This window comes from Halictus rubicundus, chromosome 4 (assembly GCF_050948215.1).
Source record: "Halictus rubicundus isolate RS-2024b chromosome 4, iyHalRubi1_principal, whole genome shotgun sequence".
Taxonomy (NCBI): domain Eukaryota; kingdom Metazoa; phylum Arthropoda; class Insecta; order Hymenoptera; family Halictidae; genus Halictus; species Halictus rubicundus.
In genome coordinates this window covers 8,516,067-8,529,844 of record NC_135152.1, presented here as the reverse complement: position 1 = coordinate 8,529,844, position 13,778 = coordinate 8,516,067, and the positions used below count along the sequence as shown (strand labels likewise).

Here is a 13,778-nt window from a genome sequence, read left to right as displayed (position 1 = left end):
GGTTAAAAAAGACACTTGGCATTTTTTTTCTCCCCCCTCCCCCGTATCCGTTTCACCTGCACAAGCAGAGCGCAGGAGTAGCGCGAGTGTCAGGCATAAAGTAGAAGGAAGAGAGTCTCGTCGGCTGATTCACCTGGCGCAGGCGCACCACCCTCTCCCGGCATCCCTCCCCTGGCGGTCTCTGTTTATGCCCTCTTTACCCCGTGCCACCCTCGGCCACCTCATGGGGAACCGAACGAGATGGCGGATCGAGTTGGACGAAGAGGACGAACAGGCGAGTTTCGGGTTCGGGGTCGGCCGACGCGACAGTCGAACCGTGCTTCAGTCGGCCGGCGAACTCGCGTGCCGAGCCTTCGTCTCCGGAGACGTATCTCGTCGTCGTGGCCGCCGTCGTCTTCGTCGTCGACCCGTCAGTGTGGACCCGGTACCCGCGACGTGACGCGATGCGAACCGACCCACGACTCGCCGCTCGCCGGTCACCGTGACCGCGGAATGTCCGGCAAACCTCCTTCCGACTGCCATCGAGAACACGTTGTTCCAACGACTCTGCCAGCGCGACGTCCGTTCCGGGATCGTCTCTGAAACAATGCGCGTCCCCTAAGCATGCCGGACAGCGACCTCCGGACAATGAAGAGCTCCACGCTGGATTTATAAAAGTGCGCAGTGTTGTGGCGACCTAGAGAGTGTTGGATGTGTAGTGCGTAGAGCTTAGCCGACGACGAAACCCTCGAGATCGTTAGGACGTGCCCAGTGGTTCTGCCCAGGTGGAACCTGTCCAGGTGAATCCAGATACTCCATTGAAACTCGGCCCCTCGACGGCGGTGTCCGGTTCGTTCGATTTCCGAGCAACCGACCAAACTTTTTTCCCACGGATCCGCGATCCATTAGAGTCCATTAGCGCCGCGGGCCGTCACGCCGGAAGTCGGGAGGAGGGTCGTTTACCCGCGGTGCACGCGTGTGTCACGCCGACGATCGTTCGGACGCGTCGCAAAACGCCGCGTAGCCGTGTCCCGCCGGAGTCTTGACGAGCGAGACGGGTCGATAGGGTGAAAACTGGTGACAGGTATAGTCGTTCCGCGGCGCAAGATTATATCGTCGTTCGATCCGGATCGAACCTCCCGGAAGGAGCTCAACTCTCGTTGCGTCGCGATCGAGGGGAAGAAGACGGTGGAAACAGCGTGATACACGCGCCGAAACGCGAAAAGACTCTCTGCTATGTGGCCGCGTACTCGACGCGCGACGCCGCGGATCCTCCGAGCGTGAAGTGCCGCGGTAACACGCCGGCGGAGAGAGGGAAGATCGCAAAAGGAGAGAGGGACAACGGGTGTTAATTAAAGAGCAGAAGCGACCGGAGGGAAACGAACAGCCAGCCGCCTGACAGGTAAATATTTACCGACACCGTGGCGGCACGGTGAAATCGCAATTTCATCGCGCAAGTTTTTCTTTCCTCTCCTCTCGCGCGCGGCCGAGCGGGGACGCGCGCCGGGGAAACGGGACCAGGTCGGACTCGGCCGACTGGCTGGCAACGTGGAACGGTTTTGTTTTTGCCCTGGTGCGACGCGACGATCGAATTCCGACGACGCGAGTACGTCTTTCGGGTCGCGAGGTCGGCTCGTAAACCGCCCCTGCACAAGGGTTTTACGCGAATCGTTCGCCGAGAATGCTACCCGCGGTCGAGGGGGGACCGCGCACGAATTCTCGGCGATGTAGGTTCGTCGGGGGTACACCCGGTGATCGTTTCCTTTCGCGCGAAATTGGATTTTCGACCTGTCGCAGTCATCCTTTCGTTCCATTGCCTCGGAAAGACGGGCCCCCCTCCCTGCCGTTTATTCCTGTCTCGCCCTTTGAGTCTGAGACGTTTCTAGCCGCCGACGACGACACCCCCCCCCAACCCTCTTCCAGACCTTAAACATCTGAATCGACGAGCCAAGGCGTCTTTCCTCCGCACCCCCATTTCCCACGTCGAACCGAACATTCGATCTGCCCGACCGATTTCTTTGATATGCAGCCACGTACCAGCCGGGAGCCGATTTTTCGCTGGATCCCCGCGCGATCTTCCGCGTACCCGACACGGGGCAATAAGCCCGAAATAGGATTCGACATGCGAACACGTACCGACGACGCGACGCGCCACGCCGTTTTACGTCCCACTGAATTAGAATCACGGGAACTCACGTGACCGGACGTGTCGCACAATCAGTCTGCGAGTCACGGGAATTCTTGATCATCGGCACCGTCCTGTCGGCGATTTTATGCACGTGAGCGTGGGAAAAGTCGGAGGCCCCCGCGTTTACGGTTGATTTTAAATTTTAAGGTTATAAACCTATAGCTTATAAACTCTTCTCTTGATTAGCTTAACACTTTGTCTTAACGCTAGGATTACCGAGCAATAAACGCGACTGATGTACAGTCTTTTCTCGATATATGTCGCCAAGGCCTGGATGATAAACGTCGCGGAACTATCCCCACTACCGCGGGGTGTAAAGGTGAAGCTCGAAGGCCTCGGACGCCGAGAAATGTAAACGTAATACGGGTCAGGTACGATGGATCAAAGAATTATAGTATCTCCTGGACGATATATGTCGCTGGCAAGACCCCTGTTGTTGACGTATATCGAGAAAACACTGTATACTGCTTTGTAGCAGTGACAAGGTTGTATCCGTTCAGAGTTCACACAACTTCAATTATAATATGCGATGAAAAATTTTTGATGAAAAAATTTTGACAGTTTCAAAAAACATTAGGGACAACAAAAATTAGGGGCCAGTAATTTTGACTGGATCGGTAGTTCTAGTGTTAAAGTGACGTCTCTGAGGCGTCGCAGGTTTGGAACGCAAAATTCGATTATTTTTAACTTTCTATTGTAATCTAGCGTATGGTTACACGGCTGGATTTGCAGCGACAAATGAAATGAAATACTGTTTTCATCTGAAATCATGAAATTGAATTGTAAGGCAAGCGTTCGATATGATTATACTCTTTCGCAGTCCCCCGATTTATTACGGACGAGAAATGAAAGGAGAATGTTTTCATTGAGTTTCGAAATTGTGGAAGAGAAAGAAGCAAAGAAACAATGGATATTAAATTAATATTGTGCAAGAAATCCGTATTCTCGAAACGAAACTATACGCTGATTTTGTAATTTGTTATTGTGTCCCGAAAAAATGTTTGGCGGGCGTTCATTTTATTTATTGGTTTGTTTTTTATATAGAATTAAAATTATATTACTCGTGAAATGATGACAAAAAACGCCGATGACAGCAGAATATATCATGTCGGCCAAACAGTTTTTCTGGCGTTTTTCCGATGTCGAATTCGCGTTGCGACATGAATAAAATAAAATAAGAGAGGGGTTTTTGGCTACCACAATATTTGAAGAATTAAAATATAAAGCACGTTATCATTATTTTCTAAATGGAATGCGGAGTCGCGTTAACGCTTTCCAACTGAGTTCGTCACGCCCAAGGCCTTTTACATAATAGCACACAAACTCGCAGTGTCAGTGAATTGATTTAGCCATCGATTGATTTTCATGTACCTTGCAATTGAATTCAGCGGAAAATATTGCAGATTTTGTAAAGAATATCTTGAAATGTACTGGTCTATTAATCTTAAAAGAATTAATCAACTATTTCCTCGAAGTAGACAACATTTTTTAAAACACACAGGAGCCGAAGAATAATGACAAAATAATTAAAAAGTAGAAAGTCAACTAACAATCCTAAAATGTTGAAGGCAAATAAAAAGGATGAATGAACTGCCATCTTGGAGTATATAATATCGTTTAAAAGATCCGAGCATTTGAGAAGAGGAATAAAATAAAGTAGAATTATTGTGACAGAGTGAAAGGTCAACTAAAACACCTAAAATGTTAAGTATACGTAAAAAGGATTAATGAACGAATGTACGATTGTTGGAAATATATGTTTTCAAAATATCCAAGTATTTAAGAAGAATAAAAGAAAGTAGAATCACACTGACGGAGTGGAAAGTCGCCTAACAATCCCGAAATGTTGGACGTACGTACAAATAACGAAGGTGTGGCAAGCGAGTGTGAAATATAAGGGTTAACGCGCAACCCAGCCGCGGTTGTTAAGTTTGTTAGCTTAAATCACGTGTTGAGAATTTCACGGTTGAGGACCTGTAGGATGGAATTACTTCTCGCGGATTATACGTTGCAACATTTTGGGGTACTGTAACGGTTTAAAATACAATGTCTGCAGGTTTTGTAATGACGTGCGGAGCGCCGCTGTTGGTAATGGGATTGCAACCGAGAAAGCGGTCCGTCGCCGTGTGGAAAAAATAAATTGCAAAGTGCAAAACTGGAATTCTGTTTACGGTTTTTCAAGAAAACATTTCCACGTCATTCCGGAGGTCCGTGGGGACGCGTGCACCGCCTAACACGATCCCCAGAACCTAATAATAACACCGATCGTTTTCGACCTCTCCTAATCTCGCGGATAAATCACCCTAATCGCGATGTTTCCTTTGAATTCGGGCGCAAGGGCTGTTTTAGGTCCCTCTCTCGGAATAACCCTTTCGCTCCGATGCAAATAAATCCCCCCCCCCCCCCGGAATTGCTCCGTTCGATATCTGACGATGAAAGCACGGGGATTAAAGCACGTTCCGTCGACTTTTCCATTTGTCGTTGTTTTACACGGCACGATTTGACGCCGCGTTAATACGCGGCCCGGTGACATATTTTACGGCCGCGCAATTGACTGACGGGATAACATTCGGCTGCCGGTCACGAACGTAATAGACGTGATCAGAGTTTTACGGCGGGTTGTGATAACCGGCAAACCTTTCGTGCAGAACAACTTGATTCGCAATAAAAGCGGGGGTCACGGCCAGTTTTTCGATGGTCTCGATAATACTGCCGACGGCTGCCGTTCTACGGATTTGTAGACACCAGCGATTTACAGGGATCTGCTCGGATCGCTGCGATTTGCTCGATCGGCGCCATTAAATTACCCGTTACATCTTTAACCTCTTCGAGGATACTGGCACGTGCACGGTTAATTTTAGTTTCACGTCACGTTCTATTCTTGGTTTCTTCGTACAGAATTATACAGTCTTCTCTCGATATATGTCGCAAACACCTGCCCGATAGAAGTCGCAGAACTATCCTCCCACTACCATGGGGTCTCGGAGATCGAAAGACCTCGAACGCCGAGAAGTGTAATCATAATACTCTCTCCTGGATCTCTACGTAATAGTATCGTCTGCACGATATATGTCGCTGGCAAGACCCGCGTTCTTGACAAGTATCGAGAAACCACTGTATTCTATTTTATTCTATTTTATTCTAATGTATTGTAAGTACAGAATTATATTCAAATAATCGTGTAATGTCCGACTGCATGTTTCCTTTCAATCACAGTTGCATACACTTACCATGAGTCACAACAATGCCCAGGCTATGAGAACGAACGTAAAACACTGGAAACAAAGCTTCTCAGTGGCGTGCACTGTGTTCCCACTTGTATTAGTTCCTTCCTATGTAAACCAATAACACTCACGTAACATAAGCTACATGTAATAGAAACATTCTATATTCTAACATTCTAACATTCTACATGTAGAATTGAAACGGTTTTCAACTGAATTTATTTGTGTTACAATAAATAAGATTTTCAGAGCTCGTTGTCTTCTCATGTCTGACCCATGGGACATGGGATTCACGTGTTAATAATCAGACCTCGTTTTATAAATTTTAAAACCATGCCGGTGTCATTACAATGCACAGACAATGTCCTTGAAAGGTTATAGGAATGGGCGTCATGTTTCAGAACGTGTGCACAGTTATTTTCATTTTTGTCTCGTTGAACTGATGGCAATTTCAGTTTCTCGAGGCGTTTCGCAGGACATTGCGATTTAAAGCAGCAACGGGCAAAGAAGTGACAGGCAGCGTTTAATTCTCGTTCGCCTAAATACCTCGATAAATATGTATGTTTCTGCGCAATCGTTCGTTCCGGCAGTCGTATTTTAATATTCGTCTGGCATCTCTGCACAGAAGCGGCAGATCACCTGGCCGCGCGGCTTACGTAGTCGCAGTTTTCGGTTTTAAGCAAAATAAATGTATGGTTCGCGCGGGGGGTGAGGGGAGGGGGTGCGGGATCGATAATAACCAGCGCACGTGGTTGAGTACCCGACGAAAGGTTGGGATTTGAGCTATCTCGCGGTAATTCCGCGAACATTACCGGTCTTAATCGCGCGAAAGTTTACCCGGAAGCGCACGGGTTGTATCTGCTTAAGTTCCCGCGGTATCGGGGAAATCAATTGGCACGCCACGTCGTTGCAACCGATGACGCTCGAGATAAAATCCTGATTGGACGGGCAACTTCGAACCGCGGCCGTAACGAGGCTCATCGTGAATCACTCTAGCTATCGTTGCGCCGATCATGCGAGTCTTCGACTACACCCCAGCCAGCGTAACCAGAGCCCCGACGGGAGTCGTGTCGAAAGTTCGTCGCTAAGCGCGTCGACGTGTCCGTGCCTTTGAAATCGATTTGCGCTACGTGGAACGACGACGGGCTAATTAAACGGAACGAAGATATCGGTAATTAAACGGTCCGCGTAGTTAATGACAACAAAATGAATCACGAGAAACGATATCCTGTTATTCTCGCTCGAATCGAGCTCGCCGGCCGGCCCGTTATTGTTTTTCGTCTTGCGATTCGATTCTTCCTTCCTTCGGCCGGGTGCTTTTGCACCTTTGTGCTCGAAGAATTGTTACCAGCATTTGCGTATTGCGGATTTTAAGACTAACCGTATCGTGGCTGGTCAAGAAACCGGTGTCACATTTTGTTTTATTTCATGATTATTGAAATTGATGCATTAACGCGTTGACTGCCATGCCACACATGTGTGGTTGACGGAATTATTTGTCCAGGTTTTAGAATGAATTTTTACGTTAATATATATTCATTGTACGAAATTTGATTAGGATCTGTAAAAGGCTAGACAGTTGGAGGACTACTCAATATCATACATTTAATTTTTTTCAATTTTTATTTCATTAAATAACTTACTTTGAATTTATGGTATTTTTGAGGTTTATAGTTTGGCAGTCAAAGTATTAGAAATCATGGTATAAACATTGTTAGAAAATGGAACATGTATGGCACAAGTTGTTAGAAAAATTGTGAGAAATATAAATAAATACGATCTTGTGATTTTTATAGAACAGCATATATACTAGTCACATTTTATCCTGTTAATGTTAAGTGTTTGTGATCAGTTGAATTAGAAGAGTAGTTTATTCTTGTTAAGATTGTTAGGAAGAGGAATAAAGTTTTATTCACTTTTTGTTCCTTGAAATTAACGAAGACAACTTTTAATTTTTCTTTATCAAGAACACGAATGTTTTAAATTAATTGTGTGAAACGTAGATGGGAATGTATTTCTTCAAAACAAATTTCTGAGTTCTATTTATTTACATTTTAGGATGTTAACATTCAGAAGGAGGTCGGTTTTGATGATTCTACAGATGGAAATGTTTAGCTCAATTTAGACAGTTGTTTATCAATGTTCCTAAACACGTTATTAATGGTACTTTATGTGAATCCATTGATCTTCTTGTTGCACCTAATATTCATCAGGATCTGAACAATTATATGAGGTTTTTGAAATTCTGGATCAAAATGGATTCATCACAGTGTTTAAGATTTAATCATACTCCAAAGAAATTAGAAATTTTACCAAAACTTTTCAAATAGTACACTATACCAAGTTATATATGGTACACAAGTTATATATAGCACATTGACAACTGCAATTACTAGTGATAGCGAAAAGTTTAATAACGAAGTTGTTAACTATTAATGAGTGGCTATAACAAGACTTTATATAAAGTTTCGACGGATCATTATTAGCTACTCTAATGTAGTTTAATTACGTATTTAACTCTTCGATTTAATCGCTGCTCTGCTTTATATTATCGATCGACGTTTATGATGAGGATTATAAACTGAATTTAATGAGCATGAATTGCGATGGAGATGAAATATTATTTAATACTTGATAAATACGTAATGAAATATTATGTAATACTATATCGTTTATTATGAATGTTTAACGTTCAGAGATCACTTATGGTAGAAACAGAATTCCGTTGTTTTCTATCAAATTGTTGATAATAAAATCGGCCGTTGTTGCGAAGGAAATCGAGAAAGTAAATATTAATGACAATGAAGTAATACTTTCAAATAACGAGCGTATTTTCTGTATGGAAAACGATTATCTATTCGGACTTTGTGTGTGGAACTTCAGTATAATTCGCTTCAGAGTACGACATCTAGATTGTCCGTAATCGTGTCGTTGCTGAAATCGTTACCATTCGTTAATATGACGATTTCTCGATGATAAAGGATAAACGAGGATCGAATGAAGTGCTCGATTGTAATCGGAAATGATAACCTGGCAGTTAACGAGGTCGAAGGGGAATGTAGCCGCGACGGATCAGACGCGACCAGTAGTTACATCAACGACTCGACAGACCGGCTCTTTCCTCGGCTCGACAGGTAATTAATTACGCCGCAGGGTCGTAAAAGTTTTCTCCGTGATTAGCATCGGGGATACTTCTTTCTCGTGAAGATCCGACGGATCCTTTGTCGCTCGGAACGATTTCTTTGACGGAAACCCGCCGGCAAAGAAGTGAAATAATTTTTCTTACATAATCATTATTCTTTTACGACGGTGCTGCGCGAAATTGCACGAAATATTATCCCGTTTCGCTACAGACGGATAACATAGTTGTCGGAAGTCTACAATTATATGTAAATTTCAGATATTTGACAGAGAAACGCAAGAATATTTTAAGCATGTTCATTCACCTTCGTGTTTATTTACAAAATGTGGACTAACTGAAAAAGATAACGTTATGCTGCGGATCTTCATGCAAAATATAAATTTTCTACCTGAAGTAAAATAAATAAGAATTGCACAGAAAATTTCCTTTCTTCACAAGATGAACAGGTTGCAAATAATATGACAATCTTTTCAAAGTTAAACTTTTTAATTACAGTGCCAACGACATATATTGTCCAGGAGACATACCCGAGCCGAGTTATGTTTAGGCTCCTCGGCGTCCGAGGCCTCTCGTAGTGGGGACAATTCCGCGACGTTTATCATCCAGGCCTTCGCGACATATATAGAGAACTCACTGTATTCTTATTTCACCTAATTTTCACCGTAGTCCCATTACGACGATTTTCAAACCACTATCGTGAATATATTGAAGCAAATGAAAATTCTTTTTATAATAACCGTGACACTAAGTTTAGCGTTTTGCGTTGTGTTTCGTGATTTTGTATTTTCGAGTTATTCGGTTTTCCGATTAACGTAAAATTATTTTTCAATGTGCTGTTTTATAAACAGCCTGTATATCTACTTCAGCTCTGATTCCCATCGAACGAACAAGAAAGAAGAATCATGATATAGTGATAGCCTAATTTCCACCGGCGCGCAAGTTAAACCGAAACGTATTTCTTCTACGAGGCATTTCACTTTGCGAATAATACCACAACAAGTTTCTCGAAACATCAAAGAAGTTCTCCAAGCGTGCAGAAATTCCGCACCGCATCCGCGTCCTATTTATAAACGTTAATAAACACCGAAGCAACTTTCACGTTAACCCACTTTCCGGTATCAACTTCTGAAAAAGAATTTCGCGCGTCACGAGCTCTCGGCGAAAGTAAAACAAACCCTCACAGGATTTCTCGTTCGTGCATAATTCATCGGTTACGTTCGCTCTCGATAACAATCATCCGGAAAGATAAATGACTGTGGAGGAGCCTCGAGTATTCGAGTGTGCCGTTTAACAGTGCCGCGGTTCGATCGCGGGAAGAAGAAAGATTCGCGCGGAAGATTGAGCGAAGTTATAAAATCAACATGAAAAAGGGGTTAATGGGTGGGAGGACTGCTCGGTAACAATTAAGGGGAAGTACGATCGAGTGAGTCGTTCGGAGTGCTAAAGCGAGTGGAAATTGTAGATTCGGCAAGATCCGACGGGGCGCGGTCGTATCTCCGGGATAATTAAAACTCGTTAATTTTTCACTTCGTCCGAGGGAAATCTTATTTTCCCTCTTAAATTAATAATCGATACGTCACGGTCCGCGGGCTTGCCCCGGAATTAACATAATTGGGCGTAGAAGATAGAGAGGGAGAGAGAGCTGTGGATGGGGGTGGGGGTGGAGGGAGACGCTTTCGAATTCTTATTACGCTCCTCGAGTTTTCGTTAGACCGCTTCCATGCCGTTCGCCGCGTTATCCCTTTAATTAGGAGGCTGCTCACTTTTCCGTGTCCCTCGGTTCTTTCGGGACGTTCAGCGTCGCGACGTCGCGTCGCCTCGCGTCGCGCTGATTCTGTTTACGGGAGGAAAGTTCTCCACGGCGTGCTGCTCCGCTCCCCAGAATTATTCAGCCCAAGAAACAGAAGTTGCGGTAGTTATCCGCGGCACTCGTTAACAACAGCTTGTAAGTTCGGACAATTATTCAGCGGAGTAATTGGACCGCCCGAAATCTGCAGGTCACGTAGTTCGCTTTGACTTGCCGCCGAGGGAATAATTTTCCGGCGCTGTCCCTTACGTTTCTAGCGAATGTTGCGACAGAACCTTTCGTTTCTTCGAACGCTCTGTGCTCGTGTCTTGTCCTCGAACGCTGACAGGCTCATCGCTTTGGGAAATTTTGACATTAAACCTGCCGAGCAGTAAGAGCGACTTACAATATTTGTAGCCTTGTTAAAAATGGCACGGTTGAATTCATACAGATTTTGCGCAATATTTGTTATAGTAAGGGCTTGAATAAAATTCGATGGTAATTATTAGACTGCGGATTTTATGCATTTATGACAAAAATGAGCAGGTGTAGTTCTAAACAGTAATAGGATTAAAGAAGTTTAACAATGTCGATATATCATTTTTAACATATGAAAATTATTAGTGAGCAAAATAACTGCTGTGACTATGTCTGCGTTAAAGTTTATGTTGCATTATTCGAAGAGTAATTTTCTATTCTTGAAAAAAGACAGTATATAATTATTGATACTGCAAAAATCGAATTGAACTCATTCTGTGATATATTCAAAGGCAGTTGAAGTTAATTGTAAACATAAAATTTTATTAAAATGCTGTCATCTTTACTGATAAAGTATCAGCGACTTAATTTTTTAAGCTAACAATACATTAATCTAGCAAGAACGAACTCTGCATCAACTATAAATTTTGAAAACCCTTTTCTCCATTTCCGTTTTCACAAGTACAAGCTAACTATGAAACTATAGAACTATGGAAAACTATGGAACTATGGATCTATGGATTTTTTCAATGTTTATATATAATTGTTATTGAATAGTGTGTTAATTTCTTGACCGGTTTTTGTAAATTAACTTCGATCTCCTGACTAGCAATTTTTATTTCCCAGTGATAACAGTTCGATCGTGCTAATTAGTAATATATTCATTTGAGGACGCCGATGGCTATCAATTTATTTCTCGCTTTATCCTTTGTTCATATTTCTTTCAGTCGACTGACTCAATTCGTACGACATTTATTTGTCCGATTGAAGTTATTAACGCAAAACGATTCTACGCAACCAATTCCACTTCCTACATATACTAAAGCACGGGAAACCGACAGGATCTTTAAACTCGATTTCCTCGAAAACCAGGCGTCAAACGAAAAAATGTTATTCCTCTTTTTCGACTTAGTTTTATATGTAGAAGCATCCCCTGCCCGGTTGTACCATCCGTCCGGCCACACTCCGTATACAGTGAATTCCCGATATAAGTCACTGCGAGTCTCGCGTTTAAAGGTCACTGTGACTACCCATACCACTACGGATAGTGACTTTTACATTTCCAGCGTGCACTGTGTATTTCAAATGCAACGTTCGGCGACAACCACAGACTTCGTCTAAATGTCACTCGCCAGAACCGCGCAAGTGACTTATATCGAGATTTCACTGTATATCCTTTGGAGAAAGCCTGGTCATACAATAAATATAAACCGTCTTCTTTTTTCTATGAAATTCTGAACGACGAAGAATTTCTAATCGTCACAATCCCAAAATAAATAGCAGTGCAAGGGGTTAAAGGTCTTGGCGCGGTCGAAACGATGTCGATGGTGCCGGGCGTTGTTAATTCCGGTGTAACTCCCTGTAGCAGTGTCCCCGTTACGAAACACAATACGTCGGTGCGCCGGAGGTAGCCGTGCTCAGACCAGCTGTGAAACGCGATTCAAGATGCATTTAAGGTAAATGCCTGCTTCCAGTTGCCCCCCACTCCTTGTGTCCCCCGTGGCCCCTGGCGTCGACTCTTTCACGAAAAGGAGGGGAACCGCAGCCTCAGCTATCAGAGGAATCCGTGCACTTTCAATTAAAGTGAGGCAGCTCGACTGCATTAAGGGCGCTCGAGGCTCTACGGCGTTATGGCTTCAATTAAGGGTTAGAGGATGTGAGGGGCGATAGGGGGAGGGGGAGGAGGTGGGAGTGGATGGCAACGTTTCAGAATAGCAGATGGGTGGTTCGGAGAGGTGGGCGACGACACGCTCGGTCGCCAGGCTCTCTCGCTCGCATTTATGTTAAAGGGCTGCGCCTCGAAGAGAATCGAGCATCGGCCGACCGGGTTCGGAACAACGACGACGACGACGACGAGGTGCGCGCGACCGCAAGATCTCCCCCTTGAACGGGCGGGTGGGGGGTGTGGGGGTAGGCAGCGAAAAAGAAAAAATGAACCAACCCGGCCGCCCGGAGTGTCTAAAAGCCCGACAAAGTTTCATTTAAAAAGCTAATTAACTTATCCAATTACCGTCTCAGCCTGGAGGCTCGGCGTCGCGTCCGCGTCTCGTCGCAGGAGCGAAAGATAGAGGATCCCCGGGCCAACGTAGCATCCGAGTTCCATCCGCGGAATGCCACGGGATTTCTCGCGAACCCTCGGCAAAACCGGCTGCCCTGGGGAGAGCTTGATGGCAGGGGAGGGGGCGAGGGGGAGTAGGGGGAAGAGACTCCGAAAGAACGTGGGGATTACGAGAAGAAAGAGCAAGAGAATCAATTTAGTCGCGACCAGCCGATCTTTTATGAGAAAGTGCACGGATTACGCCGCGCAAGAAATACAAATCGTCTCGGGGTAACGGCGTGCTGATCCCCTTGATTAATGATTCCCTCTTGGCCGCCGCCGGCGTCGTCTCCGCGCGGCGTCGTCGTCGTCGTAGCGGTGTGCAACGCGCTACGTAGCTATCCTCGATGTACGCGCGCATGCATGATGCCGATGCACCGGAGGAATCGCGTCTCTCTGCCTCGTCGCGTTGCCGGATCGCGAGACGAACGACAGATATTTTATTCACGAGACACGGTCCCGTGGATCTCCTTACCGAAGCGGCGCGCAACCCTGCCTGCGCCGGGAGGCCGGTCATTCGAAATATACGGAGTGTCTTTCTTCGTTCCGTCGCGTGCATTCCGATGCGGATTTAATATTTAAGCCTGATAGATAAGGGACGTTCGTGTAAGCGCAAGCTCTCTGTTTGATCTTTTGTATGACTCCGACGGAGCCCCGCAGATATAGACGCGATTCCCTGATCGGTCTATACGGGGTTTACCCTTTGCAATCGATCATCGGGAAGTAATTCTACACGCAACAGTGAGTCGAAAAGAAAGAGTACAATTTTTACATTTGACCTTTCCTTTTCGAGTTGAGCGAGTTTGGAAATTCAGCGAATACGCGTGCTGTTACGTGGGAATCGGCTGATCCGTCTGATCATGACTTACCGATTCTACTTCTCG

General features: G+C 45.0%; 1 protein-coding gene across 1 annotated transcript in view; it reads left to right on the top strand.

Annotated features, from left to right (window-relative positions):
• The first annotated feature begins 1,234 nt into the window (after positions 1-1,234).
• Positions 1,235-13,778, top strand: part of LOC143353351 (agrin) — a 602,368-nt gene continuing 589,824 nt past the window's right edge. Inside the window, exon 1 of the mRNA XM_076786600.1 lies at positions 1,235-1,381. The gene's annotated coding sequence lies outside the window, so the exon portion shown is untranslated. The remainder of the gene's footprint in view (positions 1,382-13,778) is intronic.